This window comes from Pongo pygmaeus, chromosome 2 (assembly GCF_028885625.2).
Source record: "Pongo pygmaeus isolate AG05252 chromosome 2, NHGRI_mPonPyg2-v2.0_pri, whole genome shotgun sequence".
Taxonomy (NCBI): domain Eukaryota; kingdom Metazoa; phylum Chordata; class Mammalia; order Primates; family Hominidae; genus Pongo; species Pongo pygmaeus.
In genome coordinates, this window is record NC_085930.1 from 195,919,674 (window position 1) to 195,932,437 (window position 12,764).

Sequence of the window (12,764 nt, forward strand, 5' to 3'; positions counted from 1 at the left end):
ATTCCATGGTGTATATGTACCATATTTTCTTTATCCAGTCTATCACTGATGGGCATTTGGGTTGATTCCATGTCTTTGCTATTGTGAATAGTGCTCCAGTGAACATATGTGTATGTATCTTTATAATAGAAGGATTTATATTCCTTTGAATATATACCCAATAATGGGATTGCTGGGTCAAATGGTATTTCTGGTTCTAGGTCTTTGAGGAATCACCACACTGTCTTCCACAATGGTGGAACTAATTTACATGCCCACCAACAGTGTAAAAGTGTTCCTATTTCTCCACAACCTTGCCAGCATCTGTTATTTCTTGACTTTTTAATAATTGCCATTCTGACTGGCATGAGATGGTATCTCATTGTGGTTTTGATTTGCATTTCTCTAATGATTAGTGATATTGAGCTTTTTTCCTATGTTTATAACCAGCTTTTATTAAGACCCTACACAGCAAGTATTTTTATTCATTCCAACTGATTGACACCCACAAAAATCCCATTTGATAAATGAGGAGGTAACTGATGCTCAACTAATGAAGGGTCTTGCCGACATTCACAACCAAGCTGAGATTAAAATCCATTTCTTTTCATGTATAGTCCTGTGAGATTTTTCACCTGATTATTTACAAACTGATACCCATGTACCTGCAGGAAATTATTGCTAATAATAACTGGTATTTGCATGGTGACCTACAGTTTACAAAACACTGTCACATATACTACTGCCATTTCAGAACCTCAAGATAATGCCACTGACAAGGAAAAGCAAGTGTCTGCCTCCATTTCCTTGGGAAAAGGTGGCCTAGAGTTTTAAACACTTACCAAAGGGCAATTATCTAGAAAGTTTTAGGACACACAATTTTAATTCTGATTTCACATTGAGGATTTTTCTGAGGTTTGACAACATATCATTCGTTGCTGGAAGGAAGGAATCATATATTAGTTCCTTTTCAGGTTGTGGAAATTTTCAGCCTGAACCAGTTGTAGAATTCTGCTTAGTGGCCACCAGAAAAGACACCTCCTTCCCCTATCCCCATCCCCAACTAACTCTTCATGAGTTTGGTGTGGGTAATGTAAGCCCCGTGGTGAACCATGGAAGCTGGAGAAGAGGCTCGGGGCTAAGCATTTTACAGCATACTCTCATTTAACTGAGCCCTCCAATGCCAGGCGTGATGTCTGTAATCCTGGCACTTTGGGAGGCAGAGGCAGGCGGATTACTTGAGGCAGGAGTTCAAGACCAGCCTGGCCAACATGGTGAAACCCTGCCTCTACCAAAAAATACAAAAATCAGCAGGGCGTGGTGGCAGGCTCCTGTAGTCCCAGGAACTTGGGAGGCTGAGGTGGGATAATCGCTTGAACCCAGGAGGCGGAGGTTGCAGTGAACTGAGATCTCACCACTGCACTCCAGCCTCGATGACAGAGTGAGATTCTGTCTCAGTAATAATAATAATAATGATAATAATAATAATAGAGCCTTCCTACACCTGTGAGTACATATTATTATACCCATTTTACAACGGCTGGCTTTCAGAAATTTTGTGTAACTTTCCCAAACTCACAACTAGGAAATGGAGAAGCCAGGATTAACACAGGTCTCTCCAATTCCCAAACGGTACTCAGAACCTCAATGCTTAGCAGTTTCTTCTAGCAGACAGCCGTTCTCTTGTCCTAGTCGATCTTTCACAGCTGGGGTTAGGGGCCTCTGGAGCACAGGAGTGCCAGCCAGTTGAAGCCCTTGTGTTTACGGTAGAGCCAGCAGACACTTGCCTTGACAGTGTCCATGAAAACCCATCTTTATGCTATATGGGTTCCCTCCTGTCCAACACTTTCCTCCAAGGGACTAGCCGAAGTTGCAAAAATCCCTCTTCAATACCATTCTTCATTGTTTCTAGGCACAGGCAACTCAGGTCTCCAGGGCAGAAGGGTTGGCCTAAAGGCAAGGCAGCAATGATGTGGTTTTCCTCACCACCACCCATGGGGAAGCCCAGTGCTGGTGCCTGCTCATGAAGAAAACCACAGCAACTTGAGTGATACCCTTCACCACCTGCACTTTCCCCAAAGTGTTGACAAGGAAAGATTGCTGAACAACTGGTGGGGATATCTAATCATATTACTCTTATTTTTTCTAAAGCTCTTCTTCCTTTCCTGAATGTCTGGAAGTTCACACCTCTGGTTGGGCATCTTCACTTCCCCATGTGTGCACATATACACCACACATACACACACACACACTAACAGGTTTATCTCTCCTTTGAAAGTCTATGGAGTCTGCAGAGTATATTTGTCCTATGATGCAGGAGCCTTGGACTTGAAAAGCCCAAAAGATCTTGTCGTAATCTGCAAAGTCTTCAACCCTCAGGTGGGTTGTCTAAGCAAACTTTGTCATGAGCAGTGCCAGACTAAGTGACATTTGCACACACATAGTGTAATTGGTTCTTATGGCTCTGTAAGAGAGATTGTGTGTGAAAGAGAGAGAAAGAGAAAGACAAGAGATAGCATGCCCCATACTGGGGAAAGGAGTGCAATTGCTATTATCACACAAAAAGTACAATACTTTTCCAAGAATTGGGGAGAAACAAGATTTGGAAGAAAAGTAAAATCATGTCCAATTCAATCAACCTTGAATGAATTTGAAAATGCTCCTTGCAGTCAGGACTCCAGTGCTGAGACTTAGTCATTCCTAGCTTTTATTATTAGGCACAGAATCTAAGGAGAATAAATTAGCCTCAAATTTATTATATAAATGTATATAAATAAGATGCAAAACTATATTTTACATCTGTCCCAGAAATCTTAGTTCTATTTTTTACATGAGTACAAAGATTTGCTTCATGGAATTTTTTATATCAGAAACAAAACTGAAAATACTCCAAACATCCACATCCCAAATTAAAAAAAGAAAGAAAGAGAAACAAAGAGCAGGGTTGTCACCATGAACATGACTCTATAGATATTTTTAAAAATTAAACTCTAAACAAGGAAGAGGGGGAAGAGGTTAAGTGTTCAGCCTTGGGGAGTAAGGGATGTCGATACCATCAAGCCTCAGACCTCTATCAAGAATATCAATTATAAGGCCAGGTGCCGTGGCTCACGCCTGTAATCCCAGCACTTTGGGAGGCCGTGGCGGGAAGATCACGAGGTCAGGAGATCCAGACCATCCTGGCTAACAGGGTGAAACTCCATCTCTACTAAAAATACAAAAAATTAGCCAGGTGAGGTGGTGGACGCCTGTAGTCCCAGCTACTCAGGAGGCTGAGGAAGGAGAATGGTGTGAATCCAGGAGGCGGAGCTTGCAGTAAGCCGAGATCACGCCACTGCACTCCAGCCTGGGCGACAGAGCGAGACTCCGTCTCAAAAAAAATAATAATAATCAGTTATAAGGCACTAGTTCCCCAACGTTGGTCCACACATGGGTTCCAGGCCATAATATAGTTTCACCACTGTCTGTTAAAATGAGAAAAATAAGGATAATAATGTTTCTTTTTTTTTTTCCACAGAGATGGGGTCTCGCCATGTTGCCCAGGCTGGTCTCGAACTCCCGAGCTCAAGTGATGTGCCCACCTAGACTTCCCAAAGTGCTGGGATTACAGGCATGAGCCACCATATCCGGCTGATAACAATGTTTTTTATATCTAACATTTATCCTTCTATAGGACTATCTTTTACTCTGAAGTTGTATTTCTGACCCTTTTGTAAAATGATGATGAAAGATGAGAGTTGTTTATATTTTAAATATCAACTGGGTTAGATGACAATTTCAGACCCCTTTTTTAAATTCTACTTTTCAAATTCATTTGTGGAACCCAAGATCTGGGCGCCATTGATCTAAATCCAGTTAAATGTCTAACTTCTCATTGCATGTTACATGATGATATTCACTTTTCTGTGTTCTGTACCAGGAATATAGAATCACCAATGGTGTAAATCCCATTTGGGCTATTCTTTTTTCCCATTTGGGCTATCCTTTTTTCCCATTTGGGCTATCCTTTTTTCCCATTTGGGCTATCCTTTTTTCCCATTTGGGCTATCCTTTTTTCCCATTTGGGCTATCCTTTTCACTCTGGTGGTCATGAGCATTCTCCTACTGCTAAGCTTCCATTTAAACCCCATGGGTCCAGAGATCATCATCATCCCCACAAGCCACAAGAACTTGGATTCCCACCTCCCGCAGATGAAAAAGATCACTCGGACAGACCTCCACTTCAACAAAAGGGCTCCTTCACAATTGCCCCCTTCTTGGTCAACAGGTCATCACACCCCTTCTGGCACAAACAGGACCCCAAATCACCCTCATGACTCTAATTCTACAGTTTCTATTACTGCTTGGGCTATATCTGGGCATACCAAGAAGGTATGGTACTTAAAGGATGGACGATGATAGTGATGATGATGATGACTATTATTATTATTATAAAAATGATGCAAATTCTCTCCTAGTGATTATTTCTAGTTACATAAATTTCCTCTTGGAAAAATAAGTTCTAAATTCAATCATGAAGCAAACAAACCTCTGGCTATAAATTGCAAAGAAGTTTGCTGGCATAAATCATGATCATAAATTCATGTTCAAAAGAAATATCACTTTATGTTCTGAACAAATTTATTTCAATTTCATGTTGCCATCCTACTGGCCTAGTGGGAAATTTAGCCCCAGTCCTTCTTGGAGTACCCTTGCCCGGCCCTGCTATTTTCCACACAAGGTTGGGCCACAGTTCTACAATCTCACACAGTGCCAAGCTGTCTGGGTAGTGACCACCAGAAGGAGGTCCGATCCTTGATCATTAGCCCAACAGTCACCCCTGCTAAGGGATAGTCACTACTCTGTTCACATCACTCTGAGTCTGGTTTACCTGCTACTTCTGTAGCAAAGTGTGGATGCAGGAGTGTCTGTAACTAGCAATGGACAGGACTGCTGAGGTAAGGCATGTGACAATTCTCTCCCTGGCTTCTTGCTGCTTTCCTGGCTACAGGCCCAGAAAGCAGGACAGAGGTGTCCTCTGCTTCAAAGACCCCAGGCCCCGCTGCTCTTCTTATATCTTCTTCCTCAGCTAAAGGCTCTCTTTCTAGTCTCAGGCAAGTTCGCTTTATATATTTTTAGGGCCAGAAGACTCTTTTTCCATGCTGAAATCTTCTTTCTTTTTCCTTCTCAAATCAGGGCTCAATCATTTGAAACAAGCAAAAAGAATTCAGATTCTCTACACCTTCCAACTACAATGGTGATACTCAAAGTATTGCATAACCAATATGAAACAAGCACTGACCAATCAGACCAGATAAAACAACGAATCAGAACAGCCGCCATCCATAAACAACCAGTGTGGCCACACTGGCAGATGCAGCTGAATGTGGCCCTGCAGAATAACATTCCTCCTGGAGGCATGGACACCAGGTCAGCTGCTTGAATGGGGAGAAGAGAAAGATGAGAACCAGGGAGGACAAAAGATACAGAGGTTAATAACTCAGAATGTATCCTCCTGCAGAAGCACTGGAATAGGGTTCAATAATTTACGAAGTACTTTCATAAACATTGCTTGAATTAATGACAATATTACCTTGAATACACAGGAGTTGAAGCTCTCAATTCATTTCAATTAAATGCATTCTTCACATGCACACCTGATACTGCAGGGGAATAATGGGATAAGAAACCATTCCTGGGCCGGGCGCGGTGGCTCACGCTTGTAATCCCAGCACATTGGGAGGCCGAGGTGGGCAGATCACGAGGTCAGGAGATTGAGACCATCCTGGCTAACACAGTGAAACCCCATCTCTACTAAAAACATAAAAAATTAGCCAGGTGTGGTGGCAGGCGTCTGTAGTCCCAGCTACTCGGGAGGCTGAGGCAGCAGAATGACGTGAGCCCGGGAGGCAGAGCTTCAGTGAGCCAAGATCGCACCACTGCACTCCAGCCTGGGAGACAGAGCAAGACTCCGGCTCAAAAAGAAAAAAAAAAGAAAAGAAAGAAACCATTCCCACCCTGAGAGCATACATTCTACTAGAGGCTTTAGACGATACACCATGTGTCCTTGGCTTTAGACGATACACCATGTGTCCTTGCCTTTCTAGACTTTTTATGTCATCATGGCCAAAAAGCCTATGAATCTTTGCAAATATTCTGTAAACTTTCACAGGTGATGTTCACAGAGGGAATATGACTGTCTCCTCAAATATCTAAAGCCCAATCGCCTCACTCTTCTCTGGAAAATTTCTCCCACTTCCTACCATCACCCTTGCTGTCAGTGGCACAACCATTCTTTACGTCCTACAGGAGAGAAATGCTTATCGATTCTCTCTTTTTCTTCATCCGTATAACAGCACAGACGTTGTCTGGTTTGTTCACTAAAGCGCCTCCCAAACACTAGGGCTTCAAGAAATGTTTATTTAATGACCTGGTATAGTAAACATTTATTATGACTCTGAAGATTTTTCTATTTTGTAATTTCATCTTTACCAACAAGTCCCTTATACAGAAAATATCATTGTATCAAAATAGGTCAGTTGCTGGAACAAACAAACTCAGTGGCCTAATGATGGAGAATGTGATTTCTCTCTCATGTTACAGGTCAATACGAGTTATCAGCAGGCGGCCATCTACATGGTGATTCGGGGTGCCAGGCTCCTTTTGTCTGTGGCTCTGCCTTCCCCTAGGCCTCAGAATTGTCTCTCGGATCCTCTGCATCCAGCCCACATGGGGAGAGAGTGGAGGATCATGAAGGGGGTTTCTGTGGGCCAGGCCTGGAAGGCGCATGCATGATTCATGCTGACGTTTCACTGCCTAGAACTCAGTCATATGGCCTCTCCTAATGCAAGGGAGATGGGGAAATGAAGTCTGCCTGTACTCCAAGGAGGAAAGGGACATAGGCAGGGAAAATGGGCTGTACAATCACTATTTCTTAGGGAAGAAAGAGGAGAACCAAAGAGGTCGAATTACTTACTTAGGATCTTACAGTCAGAAAATGTGGGACTGGGATTAGAACTTCGAGAGGCCTCCGCCACAGCCACATGCCGTCTTCTTGATGACATTGCCGGCAGACACTGCCCAGGCCTGTTTCTTTTGTTGTTGTTGTTTTGAGATGGAGTTTCCAGCTCGTCGCCCAGGCTGGAGTGCAGTGGTGTGATCTCGGCTCACTGCAACCTCCCCATTCCTGGGTTCAAGAGATTCTCCTGCCTCAGCTTCCCAAGTAGCTGTGATTACAGGCACCCGCCACCATGCCCAGCTAATTTTTGTATTTTTAGTAGACGTGAGGTTTCGCCATGTTGGCCAGGCTAGTCTCACACTCCTGACCCCAAGTGATCCGCCTGCCTCTGCCTCCCAAAGTGCTGGGATTACAGGTGTGAGCCACCGTGCCTGGCCTGTTTGTGAGCCTTCACTGGAAACACACATTCTGGTCAGCCTCGACCACTCCTGTCCACTTCCCCCTGGACAGTGCTTCCTCATGCATTTCCCCAACTTCCCAGCGTTCAGCTACCGCATCTCTACTTCTTTTCCTTCCTCTCTGCCTCAGAACTTCACAAAATCTCTTCCACTCTTCATGTTTTCCACACAACTCCCCATTACAATCTGCCTTGTCCCATGACTATGAACCCGAAGCTATTTGAGTCAGGCAGGGATTCTTAGACACCTTTCCCTAGCATTAGAGATAGCTTATAAGAACTAATCACCATGCCCTGCACATATATTAATATTACCTCATTCACTTCTCAAAAACACTGTTAAAATATTATGATTTTCTACCATTTACAGGTGAGAAACCTAAGGCTCAGAAAGGTTATGCGACCCTGTCTTGCTTGGGATCACATAGGTAAGTAGCAGAGCTAGATTGGAATCCAGGTTGGACTTACTGCCGAGCTCAGGTTCCTGCTCCACCCCTACAAAGGCCCCATTTGCTCCCACTGACCCTTCTCCAGGGACTCCAGGGAGAATCAACTGGCAAGTTAGACATCCTAACACAACAAAACTTCAAACTTTATGTTTGCAAGACTTGAAGATAATACATTTGCTAAGGACAAACCCATGTCTATAACCTACCTTTAAAACTCCTCTCTCTGAATAGTCTAAATTTATTTAAAAGTTTGCTTAGGCTTTGTGAATGCAAAACACGATATCCACCGTAGGGGCAAAAAGGTGTGATGCCTTTCCTTACAGATGTGACCCTTATAAGGGTCACAGCTGGGACTCTTACAACAACAAAAAGGGTTAACAAGGGAAAGCATAGCATATTCATTTAATCCAAGTTTTTATAGCATGGAAATCTTCAGAATGAAGACCCAAACACACAAGTGACACTGTTCATTATTAGGCTTAAGTCGATGAAGACTGTACAACAGTATAAAATGTGATCGGATTAATAGGGAAAGATCCCATAATAATAGACGGTCAGGGGAAACCTAGCAAGGCCTTCAGTTTGAGTTCTCCATGGCCCCTCTGTGTGGCAATTCTTGCTTCTGGGTATAGGGCCCAATCCCTCTGGAACGTGGATCTGAGGACCTATTATCAGATTGGGTATATCCTAGAATTTCTTTTATATATATATATATATATAAAATATATATTCTTTATTTTATATATATATAAAATATATATTCTTTATTTTATATATATATATATAAAATAAGAATTTCTTTATTATATATAAAGACCCGGGGGGAAGGTAGAGCTATATTTTAGGTTTTATGGCTGTTTGGGGGCAGAGGTATTTCACTTTCTGGGACCTGCCTAGGGGAAGAAGAATTCTAGTTTCTATGGCACCTTAAGGGAGAAAGGAGAGCACCTTAAGGGAGAAAGTAGAGTGGGAGAAAGTCAAACAGATCTTGCTTCTGAGGCCCTTTTGGTTTCCTTCAGTTCAAAAGACTCAGCATATCAAGGCACCACAGTTTGGAACATTGTGTTCTGGGTCCCAACAATATTCAGGTGAACACAGGAGTGGTAAACGTACTGGGGCTATGTAATGAAGGCGGATCTATTAGGATTGCATGGGAAGAGGCTTCAGCTCTGTAGTGATGCATGGGTAGGATTTGCATAGGAAGAGGGTCTGGGTAAAGGCATTCCTGGTGAATTCCTGGCACCACTACTTCCAGGTGGGTAGGGAATCAGAAAGAAGGGTGTTGGGGAACAATTGACTATAAGCAGGGGGGTTCCAGAAGTTCTATGTGGGCTCTGGAGCTGTCATTATTTGGGAGATGAGCCTGTAGGCTCATCTTAAGGCAAAGCAAGGCTACTGTTCTCACTTCGATTCTTTGCTTACCTGGAGTGGATTTGAGTGGCTGATAGACATTATGGAAAGACATGAAGCCTCCCTCCTCTCTCCCAAAATAAACTACTCCCTCTTTGGTGAAACAACTGAAATCAGGAGGACAGACCAGGAGTACTACAGAGTACCACAGGAGTACTACAAAGCAATGTACCCTTCTTGATGTATCAGAGAGGGAGCACTGCAAGTTGCAGAGAACAGGAGTGCTGGAACTTGGAATTCCATTCAGTGACCCTTACTCCCATTCCAGACTCTGCTCCAGGTTATAGCACAGCATGCATCAGCACAGAGGTGCCTCTGAGAGCTAGCATACAGAGTGGGTGAGTGGGAGAGGCTCCAGTGTGCCTGGGGAAACTGAGGCAGGCGACAGGGACATGAACTTGGAAGTTACTTTATGTATGCAGGAATGAGGGCCAGACCCAGGCAGTGGAAATTAGGGCAATGAGAATGAGGAATAGACATGAGAGATACTGCCAGTTGGTTGATGTTTGTCATGCATTTAGAAAATGCAAAGTTAGGCCAGTCATGATGGCTCACGCCTGTAATCCCAGCACTTTGGGAGGCCGAGGTGGGTGGATCGCCTGAGGTCAGGAGTTTGAGACCACCCAGGGCAACATGGTGAAACCCTGTCTCTACTAAAAATACAAACAATTAACCAGGTGTGGTGGCACGCACCTGTAATCCCAGCTACTTGGGAGGCTGAGGCAGAAGAATCGCTTGAGCCCCAGAGGTGAAGGTTGCAATGAGCCGAGATCATGCGACTGCACTCCAGCTTGGGCCACAGAGTGAGACTCCATCAGGAAAAAGAAAGAAAGAAGAAAAGAAAGAAAGAAAGAAAGAAAGAAAGAAAGAAAGAAAGAAAGGAGGGAGGGAGGGAGGGAGGGAGGGAGGGAGGGAAGGAAGGAAGGAAGGAAAAAGAAAGAAAAAAGAAAGGAGGGAAGGAAGGAAGGAAGGAAAGAGAAAGAAAGAAAGAAAGAAAAGAAAGAAAGAAAGAAAGAAAGAAAGAAAGAAAGAAAGAAAGAAAGAAAGAAAGAAAGAAAATGCAAAGTTAAAGAGATTGCAATGTATACAGGCCATGAAGTGAATAGAAGGCTAGAAGGAGAAGCATATAAAATGAATGATAGTGATACCTCTGAGAAGAAGCTGGGGTGCAGGATGGGTGATTTTTCACATTCTTCTTATATTCCTATCATTTGAATCTTTTCAGTGAAATGGTATTCACATTATCACTTAGGTGGTACATTTTGTGAAAGGCAGAATGAAGAATAGTGTTGAAGCACAGGCAACTCAGGTTCCCAGGGCAGAAGGGGTGGCCTAAGGGCAAGGCAGCAATGATGTGGTTTTCCTCACCACCACTCATGGGGAAGCCCAGTGCTGGTGCCTGCTCATGTCTAGCAGACAGCCATCCTCCTGTCTTAGGTCACCTTTCACAGCTGGGTTTAGGGGCCTCTAGAGCACAGGAATGCCAGCCAGTTGTAGCCCTTGTACTTAGGGTAGAGCCAGAAGACACTTACCTTGACAGGATCTGTGAAACCCCATTCTTTATGCTGTACAGGTTCCCTTTTTTTCAACACTTTCCTCCATGGCAGAAAACCACAACTTGAAATGAGACCCTTCACCACCTGTGCTTTCTTCAAAGTGTACATGAGGAGAGAGTGTTGAGCCACTGGTGGGGCGATCTGATCATATTACTCTGATTTTTCTAAAGCTCTTCTTCCTTTGCTGAATGACTGGAAGCTCACAACTCTGGCTGGGCATCTTCAGTTCCCCATGTGTGTGCACGCACACACACACACACACACACATACACAGGCTTCTCTCTTCTTTGAATGTCTTTGGATTCTGCAGAGCAGATTTGTCCTATGATGTCATAAACTGTGAAGTCTTCAACCCTCAGGTTGGTTTTCTAAGTAGGTTTTGTTATGAGCAGTACCAGACTAAGTGGTATTTGCACACACATAATCTATTTGGTTCTTATGGCTCTGGGTGTGTGTGTGTCTGTGTGTGTGAGGGAGGAGCAGGGGAAGAGATACAACACTCCTGGGGAAAGGAGTGCAATTGCTAGTATCACACAAAAAGTATGAAAACTTTTCCAAGAATTAGGGAGGAATACAATTTGGCAGAAAAGTAAGTCATATCCAGTTCAATCAACCTTGAATGAATTTAAAGATGCTCCTTGTAGTTAGGACTCCAGTGCTGAGGTTTAGTCATTGCTAGCTTTTAATATTAGACATAGCATCTGGGTGCGGTGGCTCACATCTGTAATTATAGCACTTTGGGAGGCCAAGGCAGGCAGATCACTGGAAGTCAGGAGTTCGAGACCAGCCTGGGCAACATGGTGAAACCTCGTCTCTACTAAAAATACAAAAATTAGCTGGGCGTGGTGGCAGGTCCCTGTAATCCCAGCTACTTGGGAGGCTGAGGCAGAAGAATTGCTTTAACCCGGGAGGTGCAATGAGCTGAGATCGCACCACTGCACCCCAGCCTAGGCCACAGGGCAAGACTCTGTCTCAAAAAAAAAAAAAAAAAAATTAGGCATAGAATCTAAGAATAAATTTAACCTGAAATTTATAAGTGTATATAAAATAAGATGCAAAATCATGTTTTACATCTCTCCAAGAAATCCTTGTTCTGTTTTATAGGTGAGCACAGAGATTTTCTTTACATAATTTTTTATCAGAAAAAAAAGCTTGAAAATAGTCCAAACATCTATGTCCTGTGTCCAAAAAAGGAAAAAAGAAAGAAAAAGAAAAATTAGGTTTGTCCTCATGAACATGGCTCTATAGACTTTTTTAAAAAATAAAGTCTGAACAAGGAGCAGAGTGAATAGGCCGATTTTTTTTTTTTTTTTTTTTTTTTTTTTTGAGACAGAGTTTTGCTCTTGTTGCCCAGGCTGGAGTGCAATGGCGCAATCTCAGCTCACTGCAATCTCCACCTGCCAGGTTCCAGCAATTCTCCTGCCTCAGCTTCCTGAGCAACTAGGATTACAGGCATGTGCCACTATGCCCGGCTAATTTTGTATTTTTAGTGGAGATGGGGTTTCTCCATGTTGGTCAGGCTGGTCTCGAACTCCCGACCTCAGGTGATCCACTCGCCTCGGCTTCCCAAAATGCTGGGATTATAGGCGTGAGCCACCGTGCCCGGCCAGTTTTTACTGGAGTAAAGATGTTGATACCATCAAGCCTCACACTTCTGTTGAGATTATCAACTGTAGTTTTCCAATGTTGGCCTACAGGTGGGGACCATTCTGTAATATAGTTTCCCCACTCTGTGTTGATGTGAGGAAAATAAGAATAATAACGTTTTATTGCTGGTTTTGAGGGAGAAGGGGTCTATGACCTGCCTTGGGGAAGAGAAATTCTAGCTTCTGTGACCTGCCTTGAGAGAAGAAGTGGAGCAGGAGAAAGACAGGCAGGAGAAAGCAAGAAAGAGACTTTGCTTTTGCAGCCTTTTTAATGTCCTTCAGTTCAAAGTACTCGGCATGCCAAAGAGCCATATTTGGGGCTATCTTTTT